The following is a 19,047-nucleotide window of genomic DNA, read 5'->3' as shown; positions in this document are numbered from 1 at the left end:
CATAGTTGGTTAACCCGGCCATAATAAAAGAAATTCAGTGAATTTCTCTCTCCACAATCCTTGGATGAGATTTTCTTATTTTGCCCAAGCACTTTCCATGGGAACTTCTCTATTAAATCAAAGCAGACATCCCTCTACCCCTCTATCTGATAGTAGCCAGCACCACTTGCTTCAGACTAAGGTGAAGCAAATCCTGCAATGGGAAGCTAAGGAATAATTTGCTGCAGATAAAGTTACTTTGCTCAGAGGTTATCTTCAGCCACAAAGCACAATTCTTGCTATCTGATCCCAAGCAGCATGAATCTTTACTTGCCTCTCTGCAGGAGAATGAGATCTCCCCATTGTTCCCGGTCCTGGTTTCCAAAATCCATCGCTTCTGCAGGTACCTTGTCCCTAGATGGAGCTGTATTTCACCGGTGTGCTGGGTACAGGACCAGCAGTGCCAGACCCTGTTTCACAGTTTATTGTCAGGAGTATTGCAGTTTGCTGACTGTTGTTCTCCTTGGTGCTCAGTTCTGCCTCTGTGTTTTGTTTTTGTTTTTTTTCCTGTGGATGTTTGTGCTTAGGAAGAAAAACACCCAAACAACATCAAACAAAAAGAAAATTACTGTATAACCCCCAGTAGAGGAATCTGATTAGGAACAGAGCCCTGGGAGAGGCAGGGGCAAATTCTCTGTCCGAGCTACTTTGAGAATTGTTATGCATTATATTGCCATACAATAACAATCAGGAGTTGGAAGAATAAGGATTATTCCCATGAAAAGCCACTTCTCCCAAATAGCAGCACTACATTTAACCAGTTGTGTACATAATATTTCATTAGAATTAATATTGTTACTAACAGATGTCCGTTTTCAGCAGAGCAAATGGAGATGGTATTTTATTGTTTCTCACTTCCACATAAATGGATCTCGAGCATCGATTATGCAAAGCAGCAATTAAACATTAAAGCAATAAAGCTGAAGTTCAACCACTTCGTCAGAAACTTGTGCTTCTCCCCAAAAAGCAGGCAAATAAGAAATGCCAGGCTTTAAAGTGCTGCATGTTTTGGAGTTGTTTTCGAGGTTGTGTGTGTCTCCTTTTCAGCTGCACACAAGCAAACAAACCTGCAGATTAGTGAGTGAGTGTGTGTGTGTGTGTGTGTGTGTGCTGGGGTGTGTGTGTGCACGAGTAACCCAATTTCTGCCTTTCATACTTTGCCCAGATTAGAGGCCAAGCCCTGCAATGTGGTGGCGAAACACAAGCTGGAGTGGGGGCTTCGTTTTTCCTGCATTTGATGTAACAGGTAGATAGAAACGTCCCCTCGTGGGGACAGCTTTATTTGGTGCAGCTCTGTCATTTTATTTATTTACTGCGGCGTTATTTTGATGCAAAACTCTGCCTGCCTCCCCCATCCCCCCTTCCCCTCCTGCCTTCCCTAGAAGTGACATGATCAAAAGCTATTTCTTCTTCAGAGTGATTTCCAGTAACCTCCGGAGCAGTTTTTTTAATTAAATAAACCTCATCTTGTCTAGCTTTCTGGTCAGCATTTTGAACCCCCTGCAGATGGGTCTGAAGGATTAACAGCAAATCCTCCTCGACCCAGCTCAAGCAGATGGGCGGCATGTGTCTGATAAATACTAGGACAAGGTCTGCTTCCTCGTGTTTCCAACAGATAGACGGTATACCCTGTAAATTAAATTTAAAATGGTGGCCCTTTCAACCCTCAGAATAGCAGAGGAAAAGGAATACAAATGATATGAATTTCCCATTTCTGACACATTGTCACCTCCCGACCACCGAGTCAAACATCACCTGTTGGGCAAAGTGGTGCCTCCAGGGAAGGTCAGGTCAGGGAAATGCCGAACTCAGGAGAGCACACAATGTGTGTGTGTGTGAGCCCCCATTCCTGCCTGCTGCATCTCTTTGCTGATGGCTTTTATTTGCATATCAGTTTGCAGAGTATCCTCTTTCCAAATGAATGTCTCTTTAACATTGGTACCCATGCAGCTGCTGGGTGGGAGGCAGACCCGAATTCCTGCAGAGTGTGCAGAGAAGGGAAGGGCTGTGCCCTGGGCAGGGGGTTGTGCCGAGTTCCCTGAGAGAAGAACTGGCCATTTCCCCACCTATTCACTTGCAAGGGGTCAGGAATGATGACCTTGGCTTCGGGCAAGGGCAGGTCCTGGGGATGGAGGGGGGCTCCATGCATGTCCCACTTGCTTCCACAGAGGCCCTTCAGGCCAGGCATTTGCCACTTCACCAGAGAAGCTAAAAAACCAGCCCCTTTCTCCTTATTTTGTGCTCTTTTTTTTTTTTTCTTTCCTTTAATTTTTTCACTTTAGGAGGAAAACCATTTCTGTATAGAATTTCTGTATAGAGTTCTGTATAGAATATGTATTTGAATCACGGTAGTTGGGATGGTAGGAGGAGTTGTGTTTTAGTGTTTGTTTTTGAGCTGGTTTGGAGTTTTCTTATAGGTTGGGGTTTTTTTTTTTGTTGTCTGGTGGAGCTTTTTTTTTAAGCATCGTGCTTTATCTGTCACTCCTCCCGCCATCCCTTGCCCTCCAGGCTGGTGGTCACTCGGGAGCAAGAAAGATTTGCCCACAATTGCTCTGCCTGACAGCATTAGTGGAAACTGCCTTTCCCCGGTGACCTTGCTGCTAAGCTGGGGACTGCCAGTGCCTGTCACCTCCAGTGACACTGCTCAGAGGGTCCTTGTCAGAACAATTACCACTGGTATGTCACTAGATTGTCCTGCAGAGCCTTGGGCTCCCCGGACGGGGTACCTGTGGTATTTTGGGGTAAAAAGTACTGTGTTTATTGGCCAAATCTTGGGGATGTGGCAGTCATGCAGAGCCACTGGCTCTGCACCTCTGCAAACAGGTGAGGAGGTGGTGAGAGCCGTGCAGAAGCAGCAAATGCGGTGTCATTTGAAGGCTCGTTTAAAACTCAAGTTGGAGAGATTGGACTTGGGGAGATATCTCCTGTTAGAGGCATCAGTACATAGTGGAGAGTGGGTTTTCCATTTCTAAAACATTGGTTTTCCCTCCCGGATAATTTAGGCTGTGATTTAAGGAAGGAAAAAAAAAAAATTAAACCAGTTTAAGGGTAGCAAGGCAGCCAGCCTTTCCTCCCAATCCATCCCAGTCAGCATTCAAGGGTCATATCTTCTGCAGAGCCCTTTGTAGATAAGGTGTTGTGGGATGAATGCTCTCTTGGAAGGGTGATAGCAGTGGGAAAAAAATGGGAGAATTCAAAGGAGGAGTTTGAAATGCCATAAAGCTGCTGGACTAAATGTTCAGCTGTTGCAAACCAGCTTACTCTTGGCTGTGGGTGGACTTGCATCGTGTTACTCAGCTAAAAATCTGGTCCACAAAATCACAAGCAGAATAACAGAAGAGGCCTCCAGGCAAAATTTATATTTTTTGTGTGTTTTTCGGTGCTGTTTCTGCTAGTTCTCACTTTTAATTACCTAAATGACACTTTCCACTGATGTTCTCTCCAGCAGGATCACCGTGGGCATAAAAAGCACATTTCCTTAAGCATTGCTTGTCTCTCAGGATTGTAAAGTGCCAAGGTAGAAGAAGCAGTTTCATTTATGACATCTGCCCATGTCAGCTCACCTTTAATCCCTGTGAAGAGAAACACTCAAACTTTGTAATGAGGGCTGGGAAGTCTGAGTGAATGAACAAGAGAGAAACAGAACCATTCACAGGCTTATTTTTCTAAATAACTGGAACAGTTTAGGAAATGAGTCAGCTTTTTTTTTCCCCTTGGTTTACCCAAAATATTTTAATTTTCATCACTTTATCTGTGTTCTTTATCTGCTTGTAGAGCTGTGATGCTGGAGTTTGACAGCTCCCTGCCTTTTCATGGCCTGGCACAAAGAGGCTGAGATAAATGGAAAGGAAAAGTTATGTTTTGTGAAAACGTCGTGTCCCCCACAGCACACAGCTCTCTGCCCACTGAATATTTCCTCATTTGCCTGTGAGACATAAGAATATATTTGGAGCCAGAGGTTGCCTTTAGGCAAAGCTAGGCTCAGTTGTCAATTTTAAAAAGCACAGACCTGCTCAAAGAAAACTTCTTTTCCTGTGATAAGTGGAAAACTCAATGTTGAAAGTGTCCATTTAAAGCAAGTTTTTCATAGCTGAGAATGTAGTAGTTGAACAATTTGCACTGAAGTCGTTCCTTTTCTCTCTCTTTTTTTTTTTAATCAGGATTGCAGTTAAAATTTTTTCAAGATGGACTTTTCTTGGTTTTGTCAAAAATATTGAATGACAAAAAACGTCAATTTTTTCAGCTTTCAAGGTTAATAACTTGTTTTCTTTTTCATGTAAAACATTTCTATCAACACATTTCAACACATTACCACTGGTATGTCACCAGATTGTCTTGCAGAGCCTTGAGTTTAAAGAGGGTTTAAAATTTACTGGTGCAGGAAATAGTTGAAAAGATTTCACCCAAAGAATATTTTGTCTTTAACAGAGCAGAGCCCCGATACTATCTTGTCTTTTCAAGCAAATGTCTGTGAGGGAAGTTTGGAACTTGTATTTTTTATTTTTTATGCAGCACTTCTGTGTTCCAGGCCAGGCTGGATGGGGCTTGGAGGAATCTGGGATTGTGGAAGGTGTCCCTGCCCATGGCAGGGGTGGGATGAGATGGGTCCCTTCCAACCCAAACCATTCTGGGACTCTGTGATGCTGAGATTGGAAAGAGGACTGGATCTATTCCTTATCCAACCCAGGCACACTGGGAGAGAAGGAAGTGGCTCTTCTCTCCTCCCTGCTCTGGTACAGGGGCAGGAGACACCTTTGGACCAGGTGAGCAGCAGGACAAGGTGTGGGAGGCTGCACCTCCACACACCCTTCCCTCTGCAGGACCTCCTGGAATGGAAAACCCTCAGGAGCAATTCTGAAGAACAGTGATTTATTCTCCACTTTCAAGTGATACTGTGAAGCTTTTGAAGCAAAACGAGGTGGCTATATTATTTTTTTGTGTGTGTGTTGTTTCTTTTTTTTCCCAGGGATTCCCCAAGTGGATGGCTGTCAAAGATTTTAATATACTGCAGGCACAGCAGCTAATTCTCAAATCTCTTGCAGAAGGATCTTACAGAGGGAAGCTAGGATGCAAATCCTTTTGAAGGCTTTTTCCATTTTGAAACCTATAAATAGGAAAGTAGGGCAAAATGACTTTGACAAGTTTAGACCTCACCTTCTTTAATTACTCTCTTTGGATCAACAACCTGACTGCAAATGCTTATCTGCTCCCACATTACGCACAGGTTTGGAGTTTATTTTTTAAGAATAGTGCATGACAATTCTGCATAATATTTTTAATACTCCTGGCCTCCAGAGATTTCCATATTCTAGTTGATCTTTACATTTATAATTGATATAAATGGTGAACAGGGCTGATTGCTTGAATTGTCCTTTCAGTGTTGGAAGTCTATTTATTCTTTAAGAATAGTAAATTTTCTTCCTAATTCTGTTTTTTCATTTCTTCTCCTTTTTTGAAAAAAATGTAAGCATTTAAATTGAATATGCTTTGCTTCTGCTTAGTAATAATTGCTGATATAAACTGTAAGCTATGAATAAATTAGTGGCATGGGTGCTGTCTTTATAAAATGAGGCTTTAAAATGAAGTTTTGGTCACCCTTCTATAACGCATAATGTTTTAATAAATAAGATAAATTATGATCCTTGTGGGTCCCTTCCAGCTCAGAATATTCTCTGGTTATTTCCTGTCTCTGTGACTATTGCATGTACACAGTGTAAGAGGAAGGTGGTTGGTGCCACTTTACATAGAGCACACATGAAAAATGACACAATTGTGCTAAATACTGTGTTTGATTATGTGACAAGATCTGAGATGTGGCTATTTTAGGGTAATTTATGTTTTTCTGTGGTATGAAGGGCTGTAATTCATGTTACTTTAGTACAATATTGTTTTTTGCCTCATTTATCATGGCAATATCCAGCCTTCATGAGCACAGGAGAAACACTGAGTGCAGGGGGGAATGTTTTAGAGCTGTGTGGTGATCAGTGTGTGTGGCCTGATGGAGAAACCAGCACACAAATTTACCATCAGTGCAGTGCAGAGGAGCAATTCAGTGCTCCAGGTATGGAGTCATCAGATTTCAGTCCTTCTCCTTCCTCAAATCAGGAATAATGTGGCAGCAGGACCAGGGCAGGGATCCTCCCCCAGGGCTGGGCAGTGCTGGGGCCACACCTCAGGTGCTGTGCCCAGTTCTGGGCCCTGTCACATTCACATTTTCTGGAAAAATCCCTTCACCCAGGATTTTTCTCCCGGGAAGCTGAGAGAGAGAAAAAGGAAAACAATTCTTATCTCATTTGCTTCTCCTGTGTTGTGCTCACATGTGGAGTGTTTGGAGATTGTTTACCCACAGGTGATTGTTTCATTGGGTTCTGCTGTGAGTTGTTTTGGCTCACTGGCCAATCAGTGCCAAGCTGTGTCATGACTCTGAAGAGAGTCACAAATTTTCATTATTATCTTCTTAGCATTCTGTAACTATCCTTTCTCTATTCTTTAGTATAGTTTAGTTTAGTATTCTTTAATATAATATAGTATCATAAAATAGTAAATTAACCTTCTGAGAACATGGAGTCAGATTCTCAATTCCTCCTTCGTCTGGGGGGAACCCAAATACAATAGGGCCCCTCAGTTCAGGAAGGACATTGAGGGGCTGGAGTGTGTCCAGAGAAGGGAATAGAGCTGGGGAAGGGCCTGGAGCACCAGGAATGGCTCAGCCTGGACAAAAAGGAGGCTTGGGGGGACCTTCTGGCTCTGCAAAACTCCCTGGGTGCAGCCATAGGGAATTGGGCTCTGCTCCCATGGAACAAGGGGCAGGACAAGAGGACATGGTCCTAAGGTGTTCCAGGGGAAGATTAGGTTGAATACTAGGGAGAAATTCTTCACAGAAAGAGTGATTAGACATTGGAATGGACTGCCCAGGGAGGCAGCAAAATCCCCATTCCTGGAGGTGTTTAAGGCAAGGCTGGATGTGTCTCTCAGTGCCATGGCCTGGTTGACAAAGTTGGTGTTCTGTCATAGGTTGGACTCAGTGATCTCAGAGCTCTTTTCCAACTCAGCTGGTTCTGTGTGATCCTGTGATTCTCTGTTATCTCCCTGACATGAAGCACCTGGGGACAGTGGCCTGTGAGAGCTGCCACAAGGAACAGTATGGATTTGACAGGCAGCAAACCAGGACCAACAAACAGGAACCATCTAAGCTCTGGTGACTGAGGTGGACATCAGAAGGATCAGATTGTAGAAGTGCCTCTGTCTCTCTCTAACACTCCATTTATTGACAGGAGCCTGCAGATAAATAGCTCAAAGAGAGACATCTCCATTTTGGGTATCTGTGTTTGCTCATGAAGCCTGCTGAGCATAGGCCATAACTCACTCCATGCATCCATCTATCCAAATTCTTCACAAGAGCTGCAGGGCTGGAGGGTTGTTCCCTAAGTCCTATTCAGGAGGGACAATCTTTGTCCTATGTGCTTAGGGACAGTGGTTTTGTCTGTTTTCCTGTTATCTTTCAGCTTTTTTTTTTGCCATTTCTCCTGTATTGTGATTCCTCTTTTTTGCAAGATGGAACAGCCTCAAGCTGTGCTGGGGGAAGTTTAGATTGGAGATTAGGAAATGTTTCTTCACCAAAAGGGTTGCCAAACACTGGCTCAGGCTGCCCAGGGCCATGGTGGAGTCTTCATTTCTGGCAGCATTTAAAAGGTGTGGATGTGACACTTGAGGACATGGGTTAGTGGTGGCCTTGGCAGTGCTGGGGGAGTGGTTGGACTTGGTGGTCTTGGAGGGCTTTTCCAACCTAGAGGATTCTATGATTTTATGATTCATGATTTTATTCATTTTATGAGTCTACCCTTTATACTTGCTGCTGCTTTACATTAAACCAAGACATTCTTACAGGCTGGGAACTTCTAGAAGCTTTATCTGACCCAACCAGTTTCCAGTTCACCCCATTCTTCTGTGAGTCACATCTAAACCTTGGTATGCTCTGGAGGACAGGGAGCCACATGCTAAACAGATTTCCACCGTAAATTTTGAGTCAAAATATGTTCCTGCAATGCATCATCTCTGGCCACACTTGTGTTATTGTCAGTGCACAGAGACTTCACAGAGCTCACAGGAGAGAACCTGCATGTCCAAGAGGAGCACCACTGCCAGCTCTAATTCTCTGCTGTCCTGTGCCATAATTGCACATAGTTTGAGAATGTGACCACTCTAAATAATTCTGAAATCTCTGAACATTGCCAACACTTGGACCCATAGCATTGAATTTGTTTACAGATGTACAAATAATAGCACCATTTACCTTCAGCTCTTTGAAGGATTCTAGTACCAGCTACCACAGTGAAGGTCTTAGACAGAGTCCAAGCTCCATCAGATGTTTTACTGCTCGTGTGATCTGCTAAATGTTGTTTGCCAAACTGTTTTTTAACCTCTTGATGCTATCTCAAATCACAAAGTGTTAAGGCAGATATCTGGCTTTTAATTAAAATATTTTAAAGGAAATTAATAATATCCATTACTACCAGATATTTTCTTGTTGTTCTGATTTTATTTCTTCAATGTGCTGTTTTTTGAAACAAGTGTTTCAGTTTATTATTCACAACAGGGCTGTGAACCATAGGAACAAGTTCTGCTGATCCATTAGGTCATTGGCTCCTCCAGCCTGCTGGCCCCAAAACACCCAGTCAAAACCAATGGATCTCAGTGATTCAAGCTGGTTTTGAACCAAACTTTAGCATTTTCTGATTGTCACTTCTGTCTTTTTATGTTAGAGCCTCTAGTGCTGGATGTGTGGCAGCCAGAAGAAACACTCACTGCAAAGCATGAGAATGTAAAGATTTCAAACAATACTTGTGCCACACAGTGGGAACTCTGATCCACATTTTCTGTCTAGGTCTGTACTTCCTTCTACATGAGCAAGACACAATTTTTGTGGAGGTCAGAGACCTCATGGAAAGGCCCTTGGCTCACAGATGAGCCAAGCAAGAGGGCGTCTGTGTGGCTGTGCTGCTTGTCAGCAGAGTGGCTGAGCACATACCCAGGAACTGCTGTGTCCAAGGGAGGGCAGAGGCGGATGGATCTGCTCAGTCAGTGATTATGGATGTCCCTGAAGGTGCAGTGGGGATGCAGGGCTTTAAACACTGACATTTAGCCTGTAACTCCCTTTTTAGGGGTTATTTTGTGAGCCCCTTAGAGCACAACCTTTGCAGACTGCAAGTTAAAGGTGAAGCTCCCTTGGCCCTCCTGCCCCTTCCTCTTCTGTGAGCAGTGTTCAGCAGGTATCTCTCTCTGTTACTGAAACAATTTCTGACATCTCTGATCTTTTCTGGGTATTTTGCAGCTGGTGCAGATGTGGAAAATGCATGGAACAGTTCTTGAATTCCCGCTAGTGGGAAGAGAAAACATTTAAATATAAATTGTACATAATATGGGATAGAGGTGTTCACTAAATACAGATATATTGAACAGCTATAATAAATCAATCACTGAAAACCCTTTCATGGCACAACCTGTTCTTCTCCCAAAAGTTTGGAAGTGTTCCTGGGAAGAACATAAGCCATCCTCTGCTCTTGTGGGTTGCATTTGATGCAGATACTGGAAATACAAAATGTTTCTGGTTAACTGAACCAAGGCAGAGCACTTTTCTCTAATTTTTGAGGTAGGTGTGCCTTTGTGCTGCATTAGCTCCCTTTTGTTTTCTACAGGCAGAAGCTGTGGTCACAGTTTTGTTTTCCTAATTTCCTCTGATTTTAGTAGCTCTTGATTGTGGTGCCCCTGTGTAATCATTCAAGGTAGATTGTTAGTGTAAGCTGCATTGCAAGGTCTGCCTCTATTCAATGTGTTGCTGGCTATAACAGAGGCCCCAGACTAAGGTCAAAATTATTATGTGGAGATTAAACTGTAGAATTTAATTATGTATTCTGTTGCTCCTAGTACATTTATTAATTTAGCAGTACAAACTGACTGGAGCTAAACAAGCAGGGCTGATTAATTTGCAAAGACATCTAGGTAACAGATTGTGATCAAAGTGGAGACCTGATCCTGTTAGATTGAAATGTGTTGTTTTGTGCTACATGAAGGACATAGAGCAGCATGGTTTATCTTTATCAATGCTTTCCTCTGAAGGAAAGGAACAAGCTTGCAGATATAATCAGCGCTGAGGCAATGCCACTCAATAATTACCCACTGTCTCATCATAATCCCGGAACTAAGCCCCTGCCCAATCCATCTGGGACACTTTTCCATCTATTGCACAGCTCAAGAATACGTGTGTAAGCTATTACCTCTGGTCCTGCTATCTGTCCCCTGAGTAAAGATTCATAGCAGTGACCAATTATGTTGCAGGGGGCTTCTCTGTCTTTCTGTCTGGTTTGTTTTTTTTTTTCTTCCCTCTCTTTTTTGCCACTGAATCATCCTGTATTTCTTAATTATAGTAATGGCACATTAGTGCCCTGCTACTCTGGGGTGCAGGAGCCTACACAGCTACAAAAGTGGTGTTGCTTGTCATCACTTGTAAAGCAAATTTTAAAGTAATGGGGACGTGAGAAAAGCTTGTGTTGATGTGATCAGGCATCTGAAAGCTAATTGAATGCTACAGGTGGAAGTTCCTATTCCTGGGAGGATGGGAAGGACCCAGTTTGCATGGCAGCTGGACGTTCACAGACTGAAATCCTTATGGTAAAAATAATAATAATAAAAAAAAAAGATTGGAGAACCAGTGGCCAAAGAATGGATTTGGGATGGTATCACCTCAGAACTCAGAAAGGATGGAGAATGGGCCAGGTTCCCGTTCTCATGGGCACAGGATGCAAAACTGAGGTCAGCAGTGTGGCAGCAGCTACTCTGCTCTGCAGCCCTGGTGCCAAGAACAAAGAGAAATACCCAGCCCATGGCCCAGAGGTCCCAAAGTTCAAGCCAGTGTTTAAAAGGGGAGCAGAGGAGCTTCATGGAGGTCTTTGCCTTAGACTAAGCAGGATCAGCAGGGACAGCTGCAGGGTCTTGAAAGTCAGGACACTCATTTACCACGGATTTAAGAGGGTCTCTGGTGGTGTTCTGTGTTGATAATCTGGTGATTCTCTTGTGCTGGGCAAAGAAGAAAAGTGGAAGGAGGAAAGAGATGGCTTGAAAAGGATGAAATCCCAAATAATTGCTTTATGTGATTGCTAGAGAAAATGTTTGTAGGCACGAATCAGATTTTCCCCCCCAGGGCTGATCATCGTGAGAAGTTGCTGTGATGTCTCTTTGTGTCTGTTAAGTATTGGAGGGAAATGCTCTGAATCAAGCCCTGCCCAGCACTGTTATCACAGAGATGGATTCAAGAGGTGACTCTGGATGTCTCTTTGCCTGTTTCCCCTTTCCCTTCCCTTGTCTCTCTGCTGGAGGAGTGAGCACACACACCTATAATGAAATGTGCAGTTGCTGATTGTCTTATGGACAGGTATTTTTGGCCCCAGTGGAGCCTGGGGCTCAGAGATCCTCAAGCACTCTGTGATCTCTATAGGCAAAGCAGGCAAAATGTGGGGAATTAAATTTAAAACCTGAGAGAAATGTCCTGGCTAACAGAGCAGGTCAATGATAAAACCAGGCAGGCAATTCCAGCCTCCCAGCCTAGTCACCCCCTAAATTCTTGGAATTTAATATCAGAAGCATTTATACCACAGGGTTGCAGTGATTTTAACAGAGGAATCTTATTCATGGAAGTGTGGCACTTTTTAGATGCACCAGTTTACAGACAGAGCAGAGTTAAGGGCAAAGGCACAACCCTGAATTGATCTCTGAAGAGCAAACCTGAGTGGGTTTGCTTTTTCCAAACACCAAGAGATAAATCCATATTTTGGTGATCTAACAGGTGGCACTTCTTTCAAGGAGAAATCAGAACGAAGCTGCTGGATGATAAGAAATACTAAAAAAAAAATCAGGTAATTTATTTTTGTGCGTCGTTCGAGGATTAATCCCCTTACTATAAATTCCTCCTGAATTATTTCCGCTTCATTCTGAAAATCTTATCTATGGGTGAAACCAAGCCTTTTATTTTTTTCTAGTCCATAACTACTCACAATAAGCTTTGTTTTTATGTATTTTTTATCTAGATAACTTTTTCTTTGGACACAACTAGTGCAGAACGAACATGAAGCATTTCCAAAGGACCTGTTTTCTGGAAAATGAGACATTTAAAGATCTTCAGTTTCCTTATTATTACTTCTAGAATGATTTAGTGGTGGAAATGTGTGTCTGGAGGGGGGGGGTAATTTTTCTTTTTCTGATTAATAACCCTGAGGCAGGGTCATCTTTAGCCATGGTCATGGGGACTGGCTAGACTGGTCCAGATGGTGCCATGTTGGCTAACTTCCTGTCAATACTCTTAACAGCTTACAGATAGGTTTATCAGGAACAGGCAATAACTCAGTCTAGACAAAAGAGTCTATCAGGCACCTAAACTAACAGAAGGAAGACAGAGGATATTCCTAATTTTCACATATCAGTTGGGCTGCCCACTTAAGACCCGGTGTGAGCTGTCCTCTGTGAGACAGAAATTGCTCATTAGGACACTGTGCTCAATTCTGCCCTCTGGGTAGAGACTCTCTCCCCCTGTTTTCCTGCCAGAATAGCTGAGGTTGATTCTTGAAGCTGCAATGTTCAAGCCTCCCTTTTCTCCCCATCATTCTCCCCAGTTCCAAATTTGTCCTCGTGAATTTTATCCCCACACAGCCAGGATAAAAGTTTTCTTTGATCAGAACACAACCTCCTTTGGGCTTCCAAATATTTTTCTTGCCCTGAATTCTTAATTTTTGTATTATCCATGCTTGTGGGGTTCAAAGAAGGCAACAACTGGTTTCCATGCCCCTTCTCTGTAGGAATGTGAAGAGCCCAGTGGGTTGCTGGGGACTGGAGGCTTGTTTTTAACCTGGCTTTTGGTTTTGATATTCAAAATACACCCAATGTTTAAACACCCCAGTGTCTGTCAAAAAGAATCTTCTTGGAAAGAAGGCTGAAGATGCCAGCCCCTGCTAGAGATTTGTTTTTTGAAGTCTCTGTTCAGCAGCCTTTTCAGCAGGCTGAGGGGTGATCAGAGAGCACTGTGCTGTATGAGCCGCCTTAGGGGAAATATTCTGCATGAATCCTGTAGTCATGGTGCTTTCATTATGCTGATGTCTTTGTCCAGGACTAGGGAATCTTCTTCCCATTCCCACTCAGTCCAATAGCTCTGCTTTGCCTGCTTTACTCACTGCTCATGAAAAGCAGTGGGTGAAAATATCCTCTTCTTTATTTCCTGCTTTATTTATTTTACACATCCCAGCTCATGCCAGCCTCTCTCAGGATGACATTCCTCTTCAGGATGAGATCAAGGACTCTTCCTTTTGTCATTGGCAGTGATGGACCTTCTCCTGGGCCTGGTGGGACCACGTGCAGAAGAAGACCCAGCCTTGGCTCAGTCTGGATGACAGAACAGGGCCCTTATTCCAGCCCACGCCTCCATCTCTGCTGTTTGATAGAACTGGGCTGAGAGTTGTGTTTTTTAATTTTATTTTATTATTAGGCTTCATGCTTGAGGGATATTCATAAATGGTTTATGATAATTTATCAGCCCACTTGGGTGAATATTGAATTTTGTATTTTACATGGCATGCCAATTTCCCATCTGTTGTATTTGAATAATATACAGGATAGACACTACCACTCAAGTAATCCCTTTACTACCAAATCAATATACAGTGCATATGGTGCTGTTTGGCCCACAGATATTTATTGTAGGTCTCTTTGGATAATTATCTTCTAACTCCCCCTGTGTCCTGGTTCCGTAAGCCCTGATCCTGCAAATGCCTCTGACATGAGTGGCCTCACACATGTGAGCCCTTTGGTCATGTTTACTGAAAGTTGACTTGTAAAACCTTCAGAATGTTCTGTTTTGGCACCTTTCATTATTCCTGAAGAGCACCTGGGATGGGATGGGATGAGATGCTGGTTGTTGCAGATGATGCTCATCTTTTCTGTTGCCTGCCAGGATTTTCTGTTCACATAGATTTGCATGACATTTCTTCAACTGGAAAACAGTTTTGGGAACCTTGCTTTAATGAAGGCTGATGCTGTTGTTTCAAAGAGAAGACAGTCAAATGACTTTACAAAAAAAAAAAAAAAAAACAAAAACCCCCAAACAAACCCACACCTCACCAAATTATCTGCAGAGGCATTTTGAGCCTTTTTTGGTGGGGAGATTACTTATAAAAGGTTATTTTTGATCATTGTAAAAGAGACTCCCATTCTTCAGTTAAAATTGAATTCCAACAGAATTTCTCTAGATATATTGATGTAGGAAGGTGCTTTTTGTCCCGTGGTGATGTTAAGGTTCTTTCACCAGGTCATTTTAGCACCTCAGAAAATTTATTTCAGTGCTGCATTTGCCAGGGAGCAAACACAGAATATTTTAGGATGTGATTGAAGGGCTGGCAATATTTAGATTTATATTTTTTTTCTGCTTTCTTTGGTACAAGAAAGCACTCTCTCCATGGCTGCATCACACTCAGGTTCTGAACTCAGCTTGAAAGAACAAACAACTCAACCTGGATTCCTTCCTGCTGAGGGGATTCTGTGGGAAGTAAAAGTCACAGAGTCTTTCCCTGATTCACCAGTGCTTGAGGCTGCTCAGCAGTGTAAGGGAGATTGATTTTATTTGCCCTCCTCCTTGGGGCATCAATACACAATTTTACAAGAGGAGCATTACAGAGTCTGGGTGGGAGTTGGGAAAGGAGCAGATGAGACCTGGTAAGGCTTAGAGGGGCAGTGGATGGGGCTGGGAGTGGCAGATCCAGATTGAAATTCATAGTTTCATTAAAAATAATTTCATATTTTGGTCATAAGATGTATTTTCCAGGCCTTTCTTGTTTGTCTCTCAGCTGACTGTCTGGGTGATGTTCCCCAAGGAAATCTGCAGGTTGCAGGAGCTGTGGGGAGTTTTGTGGGGATGTGGAGATGGATAAAATCCCCAGAATTTTGGTGTTTTCACAGGGCTGGAAGAGAAATTCCTTCTCCCATCCCTTTGCTAGTAGAGATGGGCTCAGCAGGGATCCAAGTAGGAGAGGTGGGAGTGGGCATTGCTCATGGGTAATTTAGGGAGTAAAACTGTAAAAATCAACCTTATCCTATCTCCCTAATGCTCCCCTATCTAGGCAGCATTTCCCTAAATGGGTTTAATATCTGAGAAGGGTGGGACAATAAGGGAAAGCCTTGAAGATAAAGTCCCACCCTTAAATCTTGGTCTGAACCAGCATTGGGAAAGGCTCCCAAACACTGCAAAGGAACTGAGCTGTCCTCATCAAGAGGAAAAAATTCCCTTTGACATTGGCAGCATTTCCTTAAATGCCCGTGGTACATCTCCATGGTCTGGAAATGGAAACAAATAAATACTAATGAATCAATCTGACAGCTCTCAGATGTGTAACAGGGCAAAGGTGCCCTAGCTCCAGGTAAGCAGAGATGAGTAATTAAAGGAAATAATTATTATGTGTTTGTTTAATTGAAAATCCCCCGAGGGGAAACGAGATAATTTAAAGTAAATGCTTTCACCAATGCATTAAAAATACATTTGTGATCAAGTCTAGATTCTCAGAGGCAGATGGGCAGGCCTGCAGGCAGACAGGGCTGCTGCAGCCACCCACTGCAGCAGAGCACTGGGATGGGGCTTCAGCATAAGGAGGAAAAGATAAAACCAGGGGAGTGGTGTTTATTAAAACCTGAGCAGATGCTTGCAGAGTTTCTGTGTGGTAGGAATGGTTGGTTGGATCTTCTCCTCTTTTGCACAGAGCAGGAGAAATGGACTTGCTGGGAGAATATTTTATACCTTCACAATCTGTGTGAGTGTGTGTGCCTATGCATGCAGCACATGCTCATTTGTTCCTCATGGTTAAATCAGCTTCCATCTACCTCTGAAAAGGATTTTCTCAGGGTTTCCTTGCCTTTGACAGGTTCAAAATAAGGCCTTCTAAAAGTCTTTGTGCCAACCTCACCCAAGATTTTGAAATTTGCTGATTATCTTTGAAGGTTAAGTCAGGAACAAGTCAGTTTTGGCTGCTGGATGGACAGTAACTGGTTTTAGATGGTTTTAAATTTATCTAGACATTGTATTCAGTATTTTCTCAGCCTGGTCAGTTCTGTGAGAGTAATAGGGTATAAGAACCCCTAAAATATAAATGTGGAACTCTCTGATCTGTGTCCTTGAATCTTGTAGTTTGAAGACCTACCAATGTTACTGGCTCACAGCCTCTGCTGACTACAGGATGAGGAACTGATGTTATGCCTAAAAGTGAAACCTGTTCATTCCCTGGACCTGTGATGGAATGCACACTAATATTTGTTTAGTATGTTCCCAAGCAATTATTTTGATAAGTCCTGAGATAAAGCAGGAGGCCTGGTCGATGCTAAACAAGCATTTCATTCCTTAATGGGCCATTTCTTTATTACCCTGCCCTTATGCCAGATGTGCCCAGGTCTGGAACTTTACATTTGTGAGTAGTTTCTTTATCTTCAAAACAGTTACTTGCAGGATAGGGCTTCAATTCAGATATTGCTGCAGGCATTTCTAAATTATTTCTCTCCCCCCCTGCACACACCCATTCTTCAGCCTCTTCTATTGCATCCCTCTGCCTGGAAAAATGAGATTTTTACTGTGCAGAAGGTGTCTTCTCTTGGTGGCTGAGATTCAACCAGTGCTTGAGCTGTATTATGTTTCTTTCTCTGTTTTCATGCTTTTCCACTGACACCTGTGACACAATCCTGTGTGTGATCCAAGGTGATGAAATCCAATCAGGCTGAAACTCCTGAGTTCCCTTGGACAAGGCAGGTTGCTGAGTGCCCAGCCTTCACCCTCTGCTCTGCAGTGCTGCCACCTCAGCCACCAGAGCTGTGGCTCTGGTGACAGGAGGGAGGTGGCAGAGCAGGAGCCAGGTGGGAGCTGCAGCTGTGTAAAGGAGGAGCTGCATGGGGGGGTCTGCAGGAAGGGGTAAGAGAGGTCTAAGGAGGGGGTTATTCCTGAAATAGGAAATGGGTGTTGTTCCAGGCACCAATTCTTGCAGCAGTCCCTTACCTAATTCAGAAATTCTCCTAGAACAGGTTGTTTTTTTCTTTTCATGGAATCACAGAATGGTTTGGGCTGGAAGGGACCTTAAATCTCACCCAGTTTCACCCTCTGCCATGGGCAGGGACACCTTCCACTATCCCAGGTGGCTCCAAGCCCTGTCCAGCCTGGCCTTGGGCACTTCCAGAGATCCAGGGGCAGCCACAGCTTCTCTGGGCACCTGTGCCAGGGCCTCAGCCCCCTCACAGGGAAGAATTCTCCCCAGTATCCCATCTGACCCTGCCCTCTGGCACTGAGAAGCCATTGTCTCTCTTGTCTTGTCCCTCCAGGCCCTGGTCAAAAGTCCCTCTCCAGCTCTCCTGGAGCCCCTTTAGGTACTGGAAGGAGCTGTGTGGTCTTCTTGGAGCCTTCTGTTTTCCACATGGCCAGGTCATGTCAAGCTAGTCATCCACCAGCACCCCAAGCCCTTGTCAGCAGGGCTGCTCTCAATCCATTCTCTGCCCAGTCTGTATTTGTCTCCTTGGTATTGACCCAACACACTTGTAGAACTTTTTTATTTTATTTTATTTTATTTTATTTTATTTTATTTTATTTTATTTTATTTCATTCCATTTCATTTCCACTCTCTTGCAAGGCTTTTCACAAAAGCCCATTCACAACATGTCGGACTTTTTAATGTTCTCTTCCCACTTGAAAGTAGCCTTCACCACTGGAAGAAAATGTGCATAATTGGGAAATATCAGCCTGTGTCCCATAGGCTGACAGACCCTCTCTGCTGGCCCTCACAACAAGGCACAAAATCTCATTCTTAAAAATGTTATTTTTCCTTTTTATCGAAAGCTACATCTCTGCTGTGAGATAATTTCAGGAAGGTGAAAAATAGGAAAAATACATTATTTATTATTTCTTCTTAATTATTTATTTGCTATAAAAATAGGAAAAAATAGGAAAAATAGGAAAAAATAGGAAAAAATAGAAAAAAATAGGATAAAATAGGAAAAGATAGGGAAAATCCAGCCCAAGTCCTTAGGTTTTTCAACTACCAAAATCTCTTGACTAATTAATTAAGTTTCATGGAGATTTTTATCTTGGTGTGAGTGCATACACAGACATCTGGAGTGCAGCTCAAGGGGCCTCAACTCAACCGCTCCATTCTGTCAAAAGCTGGACCAGAACCTCCTCCCTTCCCAGCTTCTCCCATCCCACCAGACCCTCTCCTGCCATCTCCAATCCTCCAAAGATGGGTGAATTCCCTGCAGAGGGGCTGTGGAGCTGGTGCCCAGCTCTGTGCCTCAGTTCCCCCAGCCTGGCTGGGCCATTCCCCCCTCTCCCAAATGCTGGCTGAGGCAGAGCTGTGGATCTCTGCCATTTGGCTGAGGGTCAAGCAGAGCAGGCAGAAGCCCTGGTGCTTGGCAGTCTTGAAGGATTGGAGCACAGTGCCTGCTCCCTCTGTTGAAAGGCTCCCATCCCTTTCTCTCCAAGTGGGCTGTGGGCAGTGCAGCCCCTCTCCTGGATACCCCAACAGCAGCAAATTGCTCTTTCATTCTGCTCCACCCAGGAGGTCTCATTTCTCCCAGATCTCGTTTCTCCAGGACCTTCCTGTGGTTATCTTTATCCCTGCCATTCCAAGGCTAATCTAAGGATGCAGGCCCTACCTTGGGCTACCCTGGAAGGCTGCTTGGAAGCCTCATCCAGCACAGCAGAGCACAGCTGCCCATCTTGGGAGCAAGGCAAACTGGCAGCAGTACATCACACCTGTGCTCCATGCTCTGAACTGGCTGCCAGCTCCCTCCTGGGCCCCGGCCAAGGCTGGTTAAATATCGATAAAGCCGGAAATGAACTGAGCTCTGGCCAGATCCAAAGGCTGCTTTTCTGCCTTGCCTCCCTCCTCACAACACCTGAAATGCCATCTGAGCCCAGATCTGTGGCCACATGGCTGGTGCCCTGCT

This window comes from Molothrus ater, chromosome 6, assembly GCF_012460135.2.
Source record: "Molothrus ater isolate BHLD 08-10-18 breed brown headed cowbird chromosome 6, BPBGC_Mater_1.1, whole genome shotgun sequence".
In the NCBI taxonomy this organism is placed as follows: Eukaryota; Metazoa; Chordata; class Aves; order Passeriformes; family Icteridae; genus Molothrus; species Molothrus ater.
Note: the sequence above shows the minus strand (reverse complement) of the source record.